This window comes from Glandiceps talaboti, chromosome 20 (assembly GCF_964340395.1).
Source record: "Glandiceps talaboti chromosome 20, keGlaTala1.1, whole genome shotgun sequence".
NCBI lineage: Eukaryota > Metazoa > Hemichordata > Enteropneusta > Spengelidae > Glandiceps > Glandiceps talaboti.
Window position 1 is genome coordinate 9,413,449 of NC_135568.1, and position 13,089 is coordinate 9,426,537.

At 36.2% G+C, this 13,089-nt stretch overlaps 1 long non-coding RNA gene across 1 annotated transcript; it reads left to right on the top strand.

The window, feature by feature from the left end:
• The first annotated feature begins 2,254 nt into the window (after positions 1-2,254).
• Positions 2,255-5,380, top strand: LOC144450916 (uncharacterized). Its single transcript, XR_013482269.1, has 3 exons — positions 2,255-2,342; positions 3,707-3,902; positions 4,829-5,380. It is a non-coding gene; the product is annotated as an uncharacterized LOC144450916 (long non-coding RNA).
• The last annotated feature ends 7,709 nt before the right edge of the window (positions 5,381-13,089 follow it).

Consider the following 13,089-nt stretch of genomic DNA (forward strand, 5'->3'; position numbering starts at 1 on the left):
TATGTATGTATGTATGTATGTATAAAGAAATAATGCATATGGAACTTATAATTCAGTCCGTATAAATAGATGTAAAATCCGACGTTTCGAATAAATATTCTTCTTCAAAGGAAATATCGGCGAGATACAGAAATGTTAGATTAACACCTGAACATATCTGAATGTAATGGAACAGAACGACAACCGAGCGTGATAAACGTTATACGTGTGAAAAGTTACGTGTATGTATGTATGTATGTATGTATGTATGTATGTATGTATGTATGTATGTATGTATGTATGTATGTATGTATGTATGTATGTACCTGCCTACCCTGCTCTGCTCAGCCCTGCCCTTCCAGTCTGCCTGAATACATTCATACGTGTACATATGACTGTATACATATGTTTAAATATACGTACATACATACATACATACATACATATATACATACATACATACATACCTACATACATACATACATACATACACACGCACACATACATACATACATACATATATATATGCGGACATGAACCAATGATTACTTTATTGTGATAGGAACGAAAACATGTGAATAGGGTGAATATTAACTACACGGTGTATAATTTTGATTTATCTTAATTTGATTATTATTTGTTTTCCAAAGTTTATTTTTCATATCTAACATTAGCTAAGAAAAAATGGTATGCCATTTCATTAATTCGTCTATGATCATGTCCATCTGTTTCAGCGAGATGCATGAACTATATGTTGATGACAGGATAGGGAGCGGGGTGGGGGGTGGGGGTGGGTGTGGGTGACGAGTAATTTTTTCGGTCATATAATTTTCACAGGGCCCCAAGCGTAAGCATTGTTTGTGCTAACTACGTCAACTAAAACTTATCCATTTTTTCTTATAAAAGCAGTTTGTGATATATATTTTAAGATAATATTTTGTCTGCATGTTGAAACTTGAAACCCCAATACTATTGTTTATAAATTGAACTGTGATGTTTGTATTGGGTTGTATTTTTGAAACCTGTACCACTGTGTGATGTGTAAGCTACTGGCATTACTTCACCTACAGTGTATCTAATGGAAACATGACATAGAGATACCCTCAATATATCTCAATAACATAGTTTTATCATGGTGAAAAACGACTCGCCCAGAATTCGTTTTGGTTTTCAGATTCTTATATCCTTCTAAGTAATATTATAATGCTTGGAATAATATTTATGCGTGGAAGGGCATTTGGTATAAAATTGATACTAAATTAAAGAAATTAAAGAAGTGTTGTCATGACGTGAGATGTTTAATTTGCTTTGAATTTGTCCCTGTGAGTTATATCTTTGATGTGGCTCGGTAGTGAGTTCTAATGATGAGTAACTACATATTTATCCTGCGTTTACTTTTTGTCAGGTTAGGTTTAGGTACTGCCCGTTTCATTTTAGTGTTCACTGACTCTTTTTGATACAATCGCGCAGGAACCAATGAGGCATTGTGTATACTACACTTTTATAATAGCAAGATTGAATTGATACAGTTTCTCGCTACATTTTGTCTAAACGAAATGAACCAACATGCCACCATTGGCGCCCGCGTGTCTGCGTCTAGTTGATGTACTTTTCATTCAGACAAAAGTAGCACGAAATTGCAATTTTTTCTATCCTGATGTGTACAATGTGCAGTTTGTTATTGGTTTCTGCGTGGCTATATCAAACAGAGCCAGTGAACACTAACATGAAACGGGTGATAATTGAAAATTGCCATGAATAACAAAACGGATAGAATTGGAATGGAGAATACTTAACACTTATATCTTTTTCCTCCGAATTTAGTAGCTTCTCTGTTGGCATGCAACTCATCCCACTGAAAGTGCTTTTCCATCATTATGAATTTCAACTAATTTTCATCTGTGACCTCACTTCCAAGATCCTAGAAGTGATTGTTTCGGGTTCAGATTAAGGTTCCCAGCTTACCTACTGCCCCACAACTCTGTTCGTAGTTCTTAGAGAAAACTTCTCACAAATTCCATGACCTTACCAAACATTGCTTATATTACAGAATTTCGTTTATCATTTTACACATTATTTCCTTAATACATTGCCTCTTGGAAAACGTGTTAAATTTCAAAAGAATGATGAAATGTAATTGATTCTAACTGTTGTAGAGAAAAGTAATTCGTGTACCAACACGTTTATGTGTCGCTAGCTGATCATTTCGTCATTTAGCAATAAAGAAATTGCATTGAGAATGTTGGGAAATTACTAAAATAACTGTACTTTGAAAAGTATATAAGGGAGTGACCCTTAGCTCTCCGTTATCCACTACAACCTGAAGTCTACAGCTGCAGTAGGAAAGACAGAATTATTATCAGGTTAGTTCACACATTCTATCAACGTTTATTTAAATTCCCAGCAGCATATATATACTAAAGGTACTCCACTCGTGGTCCACTCACAACTGTTTATCAACCATAACGATACCTACACTCTAAAGTGATGTGTTCAGTTCCTGAACACTTAATTGTAACAGATTTTGAACGCAGTATATGTGTTCAATATAATTATAAATACTAGAACGCGTGTGTTCAGATTTAGAACACATTGTTTTTATTTTGAACGCATAACATATGTTCAAAATCTTATAAACCAGAACACTGTTGACGCATCAGAACACTGTAACAGTTTTTGAACACAAAGTAAGTGTTCAGAACAAGAATAGAACACATGCATTCTAGATCTGAACACTAGTGTTTTATGTTTTTGACACAAACGACGCTAAACTGAACACATGGGACGCGTCCGAAGCGTCAAAATCTTTAGAGTGATACCCTCACAATTGATTGACTAAAATCGTACTACTACTATGGCACACGTTAATGCCAAGCTGACCAGTGTGAATTTTGATAAACTCTGTTAGCGCTTTATCCATTACAAAACGACAGTATATGAAAGTACTACATTACTATTTAGGTACAGCCAATTAAATAGTTTGACTGATCATAATGAGGACCGTAGCATGTTACAAAATGATACTTGTACTCGACATGGTGCACTCCGTTAGAATTAAGAGCTTTTATATCGTCTGATGCATAATTTATGCAAATGTTTTCAAACAGTTGTCAAAAGCTTGGTAGTCGAACTATTTAGATAAATATTATGCTTTAGACAATTTTCATTAAAAAAGTGTACAAAAATCGATTTTTAAGAATGTGTTTACCTTTTATTTAGGGACAAAATGAATATCCATAGGGAAAGTATCGATGGTCATTTCATACAATGTTTGGAATTTTCTAATTAGAAAACCAAGTAGGGGCATTGTGATATTGAAAAAAATACTGCATTACATGTTTCATATTAAAGTGAAAACGCAGTCTTGCGTTGTTTAATTATGTTTGATTAGTGGACAGTATTTGACAAGATAATACCCTTGAAGTAGAACAACAACTCATTATTGCGTGTTTTAAGAATGATGATGACGATAACGACGACGATGATGATAATGATGACGCCATAGATGCACTTACACCTGTTCTACAAAAAATAAGCTGCAAGCTTGTAGCATAGAAGTAAGCTCTTCTAACAAATACCCCACATAGTATACTTTATAGCTGATATATTGTAAACTTAGGAACTAGTAATTATAAACCCAACACTGATCCAATATCGATCGGCTGGCTTTGTGATATCTCAAAAAAGAAAACAATTATTTCACAAAATATTCTAATTTCCGTTAAAGATATTTGGATCGTGCCATCTTTGACTGTTAAGATGCAGAAGACCCTGGTCCTGTTATTATGTGTTTCTGTACTGGTGGCATTGTTTATACAAGTCGATGGGTACGGCGGCAGACGACGACGTTATGCTTCGCTGAGACCACACGGATCGTCTGACCAAGATGTCACTCAAAATGAGTTGAAAACTGAAGCAGTAATGTAAGTATGACAAGTCATTGTAGAAGACACATCCCCTCAAATAATTTACTTCTATGTGATAATGGTGGCATGATTTAAAAAGAAATCGGTGGCAACAAAATGAATACTACAAACTCTCGGGCTTATGCATGAAATGGTTTATTTTGATAATCAAATTCAGAAGGTCAGGGTGAAGATCAAAGGTCAAGGTCTTGAAGGAAATCTTACTCCCGATAAAATGGGGGTAGACACCTGAATGGAGTCTCTATATAAAACAATGTTTTGACTTTCTGTAAACCATGATTGTTCACTACAAATATGGCAGCCATTTAGTATAAAATGATATGAGAACTAAAAGTAATGTATGTGTATATATTTCTTCTGTTTTGTGTTAATTTTAGTTATGATTAAAAGTAATTGGCCTCAAGTAAATGCAGCCAAGTGGTTTATTTTGTTATGTTTGTTCCTGCATGTTTTTACTTGTCTTTTTTAGTAGTGTATGTCTTTTAATTTTATTGTTAGTGCTGCTCCTAACAATCTTAGTGAGTCCCTGATACAAAAGGGATGCAATAAATAAATAAATACATAATTAATTAAATAAATAAATAAATAAATAAATAAAGTGTCTGTCATACGCAGGGAAATAGCTTGATTTTGATAGTTCACCCCGAAGGCGGAGGGTCAAAGAGCACCATCTGGCAAGATCTTCATTGTTTTATTAGATATAGTGTCTTCTTAGAAAACGTACTGTCTCCCTTTTGCACAGGATGGAAACAGTGGACGGTTAACTAACAAAAAAAGATTTGCATTAGTATATATATATGAAAGTCTTAATTCTGTCTACGTGCACAGTGTAGATACTATGGGCAATGGGATATCGGTGATTCAGAAACATATACGGTAACTTGTCATGCTAATGGAAGTATTTCATCTTAACTTTGTTACAGCGAGGCTATGGGAGAGATGGAAGGTCAGGGTGGTGAAGTAGAAATAGATGATGGATTTGACAATGACATTGAAGTCGAAGACGTGGAATAACAGCAACAACAACAAACAGACATCGCCTTGATTTAAGAGACCGAACGGATGGATTTCATCCAATACATCTATTAGATGATTGTCTACCTGATTAATACTCAGACTTAAGAAAGAATAATGTTAACAATACATAATTTAGGGTTCTTCAAATAGTACAATACCTTTGCATGTTAAATTATAATTAATGATTGTCAGTATTTATATTAGGAGTCAGTGGGGCAGAACACGGAATTGGTGCATACTATGAATAGGTGACAGCTTGAGATTCAACGATCTCAGAACAGAAAAGACAGTCTAATTTAGATGCTAACAGAATTGATGTGAATTAAGATTATTCGGTGTAGTAAATATGAGTTACCAGGTTCTACCCCTAATAATATCAAGGGAACACTCAGTATATCATTGAAATAATTGTATCCCTTCTCGCCTGTAATTCTGATGTGTTTTCAATTTCACATATATTTGCCTTCCTTCAATAAACTACTAACGCATGCTGCCTCAAGGACGAATTTTGTGATATATTACAACAGAGAGAGAGAGAGAGAGAGAGAGAGAGAGAGAGAGAGGGGGAGAGAGAGAGAGAGAGAGAGAGAGAGAGAGAGAGAGAGAGAGAGCGTGCGTGCGTGCGTGCGTGCGTGCGTGCGTGTGTGTGTGTGTGTGTGTGTGTGAGTTCTGTTGGTGTGTTGTGTTGTGGTGTGGTGTGTTTTGCACTATTAATATGCCAATGATAGAAACAACCGTATCAAACTATTCAAGAATGTCTGTCTGTCTGTCTGTCTGTCTGTCTGTCTTTCTGTCTGTCTTTCTCTCCATAAAAGAAAGGAAGAAAATATTATCATATGTGTCGACCGAGCTTAAACATTAGAGAAGTATTACAACATTGTCCTATCCATGAAATTAATGACAATTGTGAAATATTGAATAGCAAGTAACAACACGTGGCAAACAGAGCATAGTTTAATTCAAGTTGTATTCGGTTAATTAACGATAAAGCTAGGTGGCAATACCGACGATACTACAGTATAGCGCCAACAAGCGTCCTCCAGAGTGCATTTCGGACACGGACGTCGATATTACAAGTAGAACCTATTTGCTGAAAACGATCTTGCAATGAGATATTAATTCACTCGTCATGAAACTCCTCTTTACATATTCCCATTATTTCACTTTGGAATTGCCTTCGTTGCAATTTATCTTCTACGTCTCATCATCATTAATGATGAGATGTTGTGCCATCCTGTTCAATTATATGTACTTTGCACTACAAAAATAGTCACTGAATAGTCGTAAGGTCTAACAGTTGTGTTTCCACTGAACAGGTTTCTTTTTCTACTCATCACATTATCCAATCCCCTATTTGAAGGCGTAAAATGTCATTAAACAAAAATGTACGTCGAACACAATGATGGAAATTTGAATTATCCCTCATGGATGAATCTGATAGGGAAAAAGAGTGATATATACTGTATTTAGGATACGGACGATCATATCGAGGAACAATACGGCGGTAGCTTTATCTTCACACTGTTGAAACTGGGCAAACTGTGGTTGAATTCGTCTAATTTTAGTCACATAGAATTGCAACCGTATTACTGGGATAAGATCCGCATCAACCTTTGTAGCTCTTTAATTGATAACCTGTGGCTGTTATTATGTACAATACAAACTAATTAACCGTAAACACAACTTTGCGTGGCTTTAAAATAATCTTCCTATCATCGCTACATTTATCTACCAAGCTGAAGACCATATTTGGTCATTGCTACTTTGTTTTATCTGGCTTGACAAAAACTTATTACGTAAACTTACATTTGAATCTTTTTAAGGGTGTAAATAACCTAAATGGAACATTGCTGTTCAGATTTTTGTGAAGTCATCTGATGACGTTTCCTTAAGTTTCGTGTTAACTGGCAATTTGTTTTGTAGCAGGAGACAAGTTAGGAAATTGATATGACTTGCAATTGATGCAGCTATATATCTTGATAGTCTTCTACACGTGTCAGCGTAGTTACAATCAATCAGTTTATTTCAGAACAATAAGGCCACAGGCCCAAAGAGCAAACAATAATACAAACGTTTCAGTTCATAGCTGGAAATTGCCCTCTAGTTTTTAATGCAAAATAAGTAAATGAAGCTACATTATTTAGATAAGTTATATTATCTGAATTCAAAAGTGAAATGAACTTATCATAGTTGTAGCATTGTAAAGTTTTGCTTAGACGTGTATCTACCCCACCCCCTCCCCTCCCCTCCTGCACCCCGCCAGGTATTTTGCGTGTTTCTGACTTCAATGAAGTATAGGGAACCTCTTGCATTTAAATCATATACTTATTTCATACAATTCACTTCATATGGAGACAGTTTAATACTGAAAGAACCCTGCAGGAATAGCAAATATCCTCCTTAGTATCATTGGTGTGTAATTCATTATTTTGAAATAGACAGAAACATTACATAATTTATTCGTCTGACATTGTAGCTGTATCCGTCCATTGGTTTCGAGACGTGCTTCCGTCTTGTTGAGAACTGGGTATGGATGTTCCTAGCTGTTAATTGTGTTATTGCCTCAAAATGGTGGATTATACAACAGTTAATGCACCTATCCAGTTTTCGATACTTTTGGCGACCCCTCAACTACATTAACTATGTACTGTAGCTCCCCCTGGGATATACGTACAGTCGCACAGCCTTGTGATTGGAACCACTGACGTTTTTATAGGGAGAGGGTAGGCTGAACGGCTAATCTAAACAGGCGTAGTACTACTACATACGACTGTCTCCTGCTACTTTAGCGGTCTACGTCACCGTGTTACTGAGCTGACTGGACATAAACCATTGGAAGTGCGGTATAGACCAACCAGCAGATTGACTGTGATGACATCGGCTACTAACATGGGTGGATATTCTTATACATTCAACTATATATAGGTATAGTTAGGAGAGGGCAGAATGCACTTTTCTAACAATTTCTGTAATTAGGCTCATTTCACTTGTACAAAGCATAACGCTGACCCAAATCCTCGCGATTGCTTTGAGAACAGGTTTATTTATTGTGGTACACTAATTGAGATAACAATATTGGAGAAGGACAACGGTAGCATAATTTACTGTGAATGTGTATTCGAGCTGTGCGGAGTATTACCTTCAACTAGATCAAGAACAGTATGATTGATGTGTGGACATACCGTAGTGTTAGGATATGACCTTACCACAGCCAACAGCACCGTGTCTTGGCAACGGTAGCGGAATTATCTAAACAACTGTCACATCAATATGCCGAATCTGTTACAATTTATTGGCAATGAAAGTTGCAATGGGAGCATAGCAGACGACAATTCAACAGTGGACTCGCCAATAAGAATCGGTCTGGTCGGCACTGTTGTCATGACAACAGTCAGTATTTGCATCGTTCTCCTGAATACTGTCATTTTAGTGACGATTGGTGTGAACAGAAAGTCAAACCACGAGTCGTATTATTTTTACGCAAGTTCAACGGTAGCGGATATGCTTGTGGGTATAGTTATCCTGCCCTTAGTTATAACCTTGATTAATTCCCCTGAGAAATTTCGCAGCTATTGGATCTGTGTTGGTGTCACGTGTCTGCCAACATATGCCTTGGTCATATTTATGCTGAACATCCTTGTCACTTCATTTGACCTCTACTATAAGGTCACGAAACCATTTTCATATTCAAGAAAAATGACGAAGAGAAGGCGCATGCTCATTATAGCATTGGTTTGGTTGTTCGCGAGTTTACTAAGCTTTTCTCCAATGCTCGGATGGAACACGTATTGGCGGAAAGCAAGTGATACCAACTTTGTGTGTTCGCCGACAACTACGCATACATTTTCACACATTGTCGTTATTATATACGTTGTTCTGGTACCGTGTATTATTTCAATCGTTTTATTCAATGTAAGCGTGATTCGACTTGCCCGAAAGACAGTGAAACGTATAAAAAAGACTCGCCCAAAAATGGTGGAAGAAGTCACAGGAAATTTTAGGGGTAACAGGAAGAGTACCATAACTTTGTTGATGATTCTATCTTTTATAATACTATTTTGGTTGCCGTTTTTAGTCATTCTCCATATTCAATTAGTTTGTGACGGCTGTCAAAATAATGTGTATGTCGTCGGAGGCATGTTAGTGGCATTTGGTAGTGCATTTATGGGACCAATTACCACTGTCTTAAGACATCGTGAGTACAGACAAAGTGTTGTGAGTTTATGCACATTTAAAGTGTTTGCAACTTGTCAGAAGACTCGGAGAGGGTCAAGAAGTATGTCTACCAGCCAGAGCAAACAAACCGGTTCTACTGAACTGTTTGAATTCAGAAGCAACCCATCATCTCCATCAAAAACTGACCAATTGGATAATATTGGCCGATATGCAACATATCATGATATTGATGGGCAACCAGCATTTCATAATATTGACCGGCAAGTAACATTTCATAATATTGACCGGCAAGTAACATTTCATGATATTGACCGGCAAATAACATTTCATGATGTTGATAGTGATGACCATGCAAAATTTCATGATGATGACCCGGAAACAAAAGTTCTAGATATTGAACAACAACCAAACTTTTATAACACTGATCGGCCAGCTACTTTAGATCATCAAGCAACAGTCCATGATGTTAACCTACGACCAACATTTCGTCATGATTTTTACTAACAAACACAGAACACTGCATGATAAATAACCAACAAAAACATTTGAATGTTCACTTGCATACAGCACTTGAAGATTAGTGGAGATAGACAAAATTTTAAGGCAGTAGTTCAAAACCACATGATATTTTATAAAAATCGCCTGCCGTGTAAATTTGATGATAACGATTACAAATAAAATCACAAGACTTGAAACAAAATGGTGTCTTGATAGACAAAAAGCTCACCAACACTGCTACCTTTCACCGTTTGGTCCAACAAAATCTTACTAACAGTGCTACATTTTATTGCCTGGCGCCACAAAAATCTTTCCACAATTGCTACATTTTATCGTCAGGCTCAACAAAAATAGTACCAAAATTCCTTCATTTTTACCATCTGACTTAATAAATCTCTTACCAACAGATGTATTTGCCGAGCAAGGCGATAAAAGGTAGCAGTGTTAGCAAAACTGTTGTTGAACTAGAGGATAAAATGTACCAACGTTTACTTAGTAAGATTTTTGTCGAGCCAGACGACTTTTTTTTTCATGTCCCGTGATAACCATTGTAGGTTCAAATATTCGTTGATGAGTATCTTAATTTGAATATTCAAATAGAACTCTCAGAATCTTATCCTATGATACGTGTTTGAGTGTAAATATCCGATGAAAGGGATTTGAATATTCGATAAGCATCTGCTAAGAATATTTGATAATAAGGGTCTGGTTGGAACACCATTTGCCATAACTTTATAGTATCAGGCAGTCAAGAAGGCGAGCAGCATACATGAATTACACTGTTATGACCATACAATTTCTGGTTCTGAAAAGGAACGACAGACGTACGTTTTGATAAAGCACCGACTCTTGGTGAGTGACCTATGCGTACACATTTTGTAAAGGTGAATGAAATTACTGTACATTATCACACATTAACACGTTGTTTTGTATTCTCAAGGGAATGCTGAGTTTACCGCAGAGCTATAATTTCTGTGCTATATAAATAATAACAAATTTATCATGATTATTTTGTGATGTTTGTCACATCTGTGAATCTGGTAGAGGCTTTTGCAAATGTGAGTCAGTTTCCGGCAGCGTAAAAAGGGATCATATATTGTCAACATAAATTTTTGATACGTCCTTCCACATTTTTCTTGTACATACTCAAATGCACCTGTGTACACGACAATTGATTTCTTGAAATGTTTAATTTTTTCAATAAATTGCTGTCCTACCGTACCCATGTGCATCTTTCCAGTTTTTTCTTAAGGTTTACAATATGGCGGTTTGCTGTAAGTGCATATTCGAAATGAAAGGGGTCAATATTGCTCAATGGAAAAAATATAAACAAAATTAATATTATTTGTTAAGAGCTTATTGTCTCTCAGCAATGTATTTTACTATATAAACTGAGTTATACCTGACACCTGAACGTCGTCTGGTCCGACAAATATTATTAATTCATTTAACGTCTGTGTTGATAAACTACCGAGGGTTTAAGTCTCAGTAATATACTGTATCGCACTCCGATAGTTATTGTTCATGAAAAACGTGTAAGTCGCTCCATCGCGATCAGCATTTTTCACGCCGATTTGGTATCACCTTCGACAAAACGTGAACGAAATGTTATTACTGAGCAGTACTAAATATTTAGTACCAAGTGTAGACATTTATTGTTGTTGTACTTAATTGTGATCCTGATCTACTTAACTTTCGTCAGTTTGTATAAGCTCTCCAAGCATAACAATTAATATCATGTTGCTAGAAAATACAGATATGAGCCATAAAATAGATTTTATATTCAATTTGTACTTTGTCTTGCACTGGATGATGATGACCGTCGACTTAAAACATTACGTCATTTCTGCATCCCTGATTACGTCATTGAAAAAAAACCATGCCCTTGCTACCGAGAACGGAAGATGACAGAGCAGGTAATTGGAATGGAAAGGGTATTGTGTCGTTGTTCTGACCGACCGACCGACTGACTGACTGACTGACTGACTAACTGATTGATTGATTGATTGATTGATTGATTGACTGATTGTTCGTTTGTTGTTTGTTTGTTTGTTTGTTTGTTTAACTCAGGTAATGTGTCGTACTCGTGATTCTTGAGGCAAACTGCCTAGTGATAAAAAGATTCTTTATTTTCCGAATAGCCTGTACTTACTATGCTCACTAATTTGCATAATGTTACAAAGCACATTGAATCTATAATATTGTTTAATCTTAATAAGAAAATAGAATTGGAAATTACATTATTATACTTTTTTATGCCTCTCCCCTAAATAGTCTAAAAGCTAACCTTACAAAGGTTCTCATGAATGTTTCAAGTGGCATGTAGCCTCATTTACGAATCGTGTATTGCGCCCTCAGTTAGTTAAATCCGGTTTTACGAAGTTATATAGGCCTACCCTTCGTCATTTTTCCACCATCATCATAAGTGAGTCATACATGTTCTATGTTTGAATGTTTTGGCTGATTTATTATTAAACTTACTAATTAATGGTTTAGACATCACATATCAAATTATGAGCCTCTTAAACATGTTAATCATGTATGTCGGCTTAATTTGGAACAGAGAAGGTCATACAATATTGACACTATATACATCCTTACAACTTCACAAGCCGTAGCTTAATGTCACTAAACCTGTTTGCAGGGTGTGACGGGCAGGTTGTGTAACATCGTTCTCAACAAAATCACAACTAGACGGTTCTACTTTTACCAGTAGTGATTCGGCATTGGTAATTATACTTGTTGAATAAGTGATTGACAGGCGAAATGACCTTTGAACTATATCAAGAAGAAGAAGAACCGTGTTTAACATAATGTGAACCTTCACCTCTCACAGCAACTGGGAGACGAAATTTGACATGAGTCATCAGGTGACTGTTTGAATCAGGTGACTGGTAATAACAGAAGACCTCGATATGGCAATACATGTACTACATATGCATACATATCATATACATGATTGAATTATATCACAAAAAGTCTATACAGAAGCGTCCAGCAGTGATTCTGGTGAAAACGATGCTACTTAATCATACAAGATTTCGTGGTCAGTGGAGATTTCATGATCGGCATTTTTAATTGAGAACACCAGAATTAAAAAATAAATAAATACGTTACAAATAAAAATCACGACTTTGCCAGTCTAGCAACTTCCCCTTGTGTTAGCATTGCTTCTGGAAAGGTTTCAATTAAAAGCCAATATTGAGGTATCTAAAGTCGTGTGGGAAGTCTGGAATCATTGCATGGCAACGGCACCTGACCGAAACATGAATACAGATGACACGAGGTCATCTTCCAAGATATTCACTATGTCATAATCGGTTATATCTATGAACTCATGTACTAGATAGACTGTAAATATAATGGTAAGGTGTACCACAATGCTGAATTGTTGTTCTTCGATCGGAACCGTAGGACAGGAATGTGCTCTATTGTCATCAACATTGCATGTCTTGAACTATTAACCTTTAAGTGAGCTTACTGCATATCATGT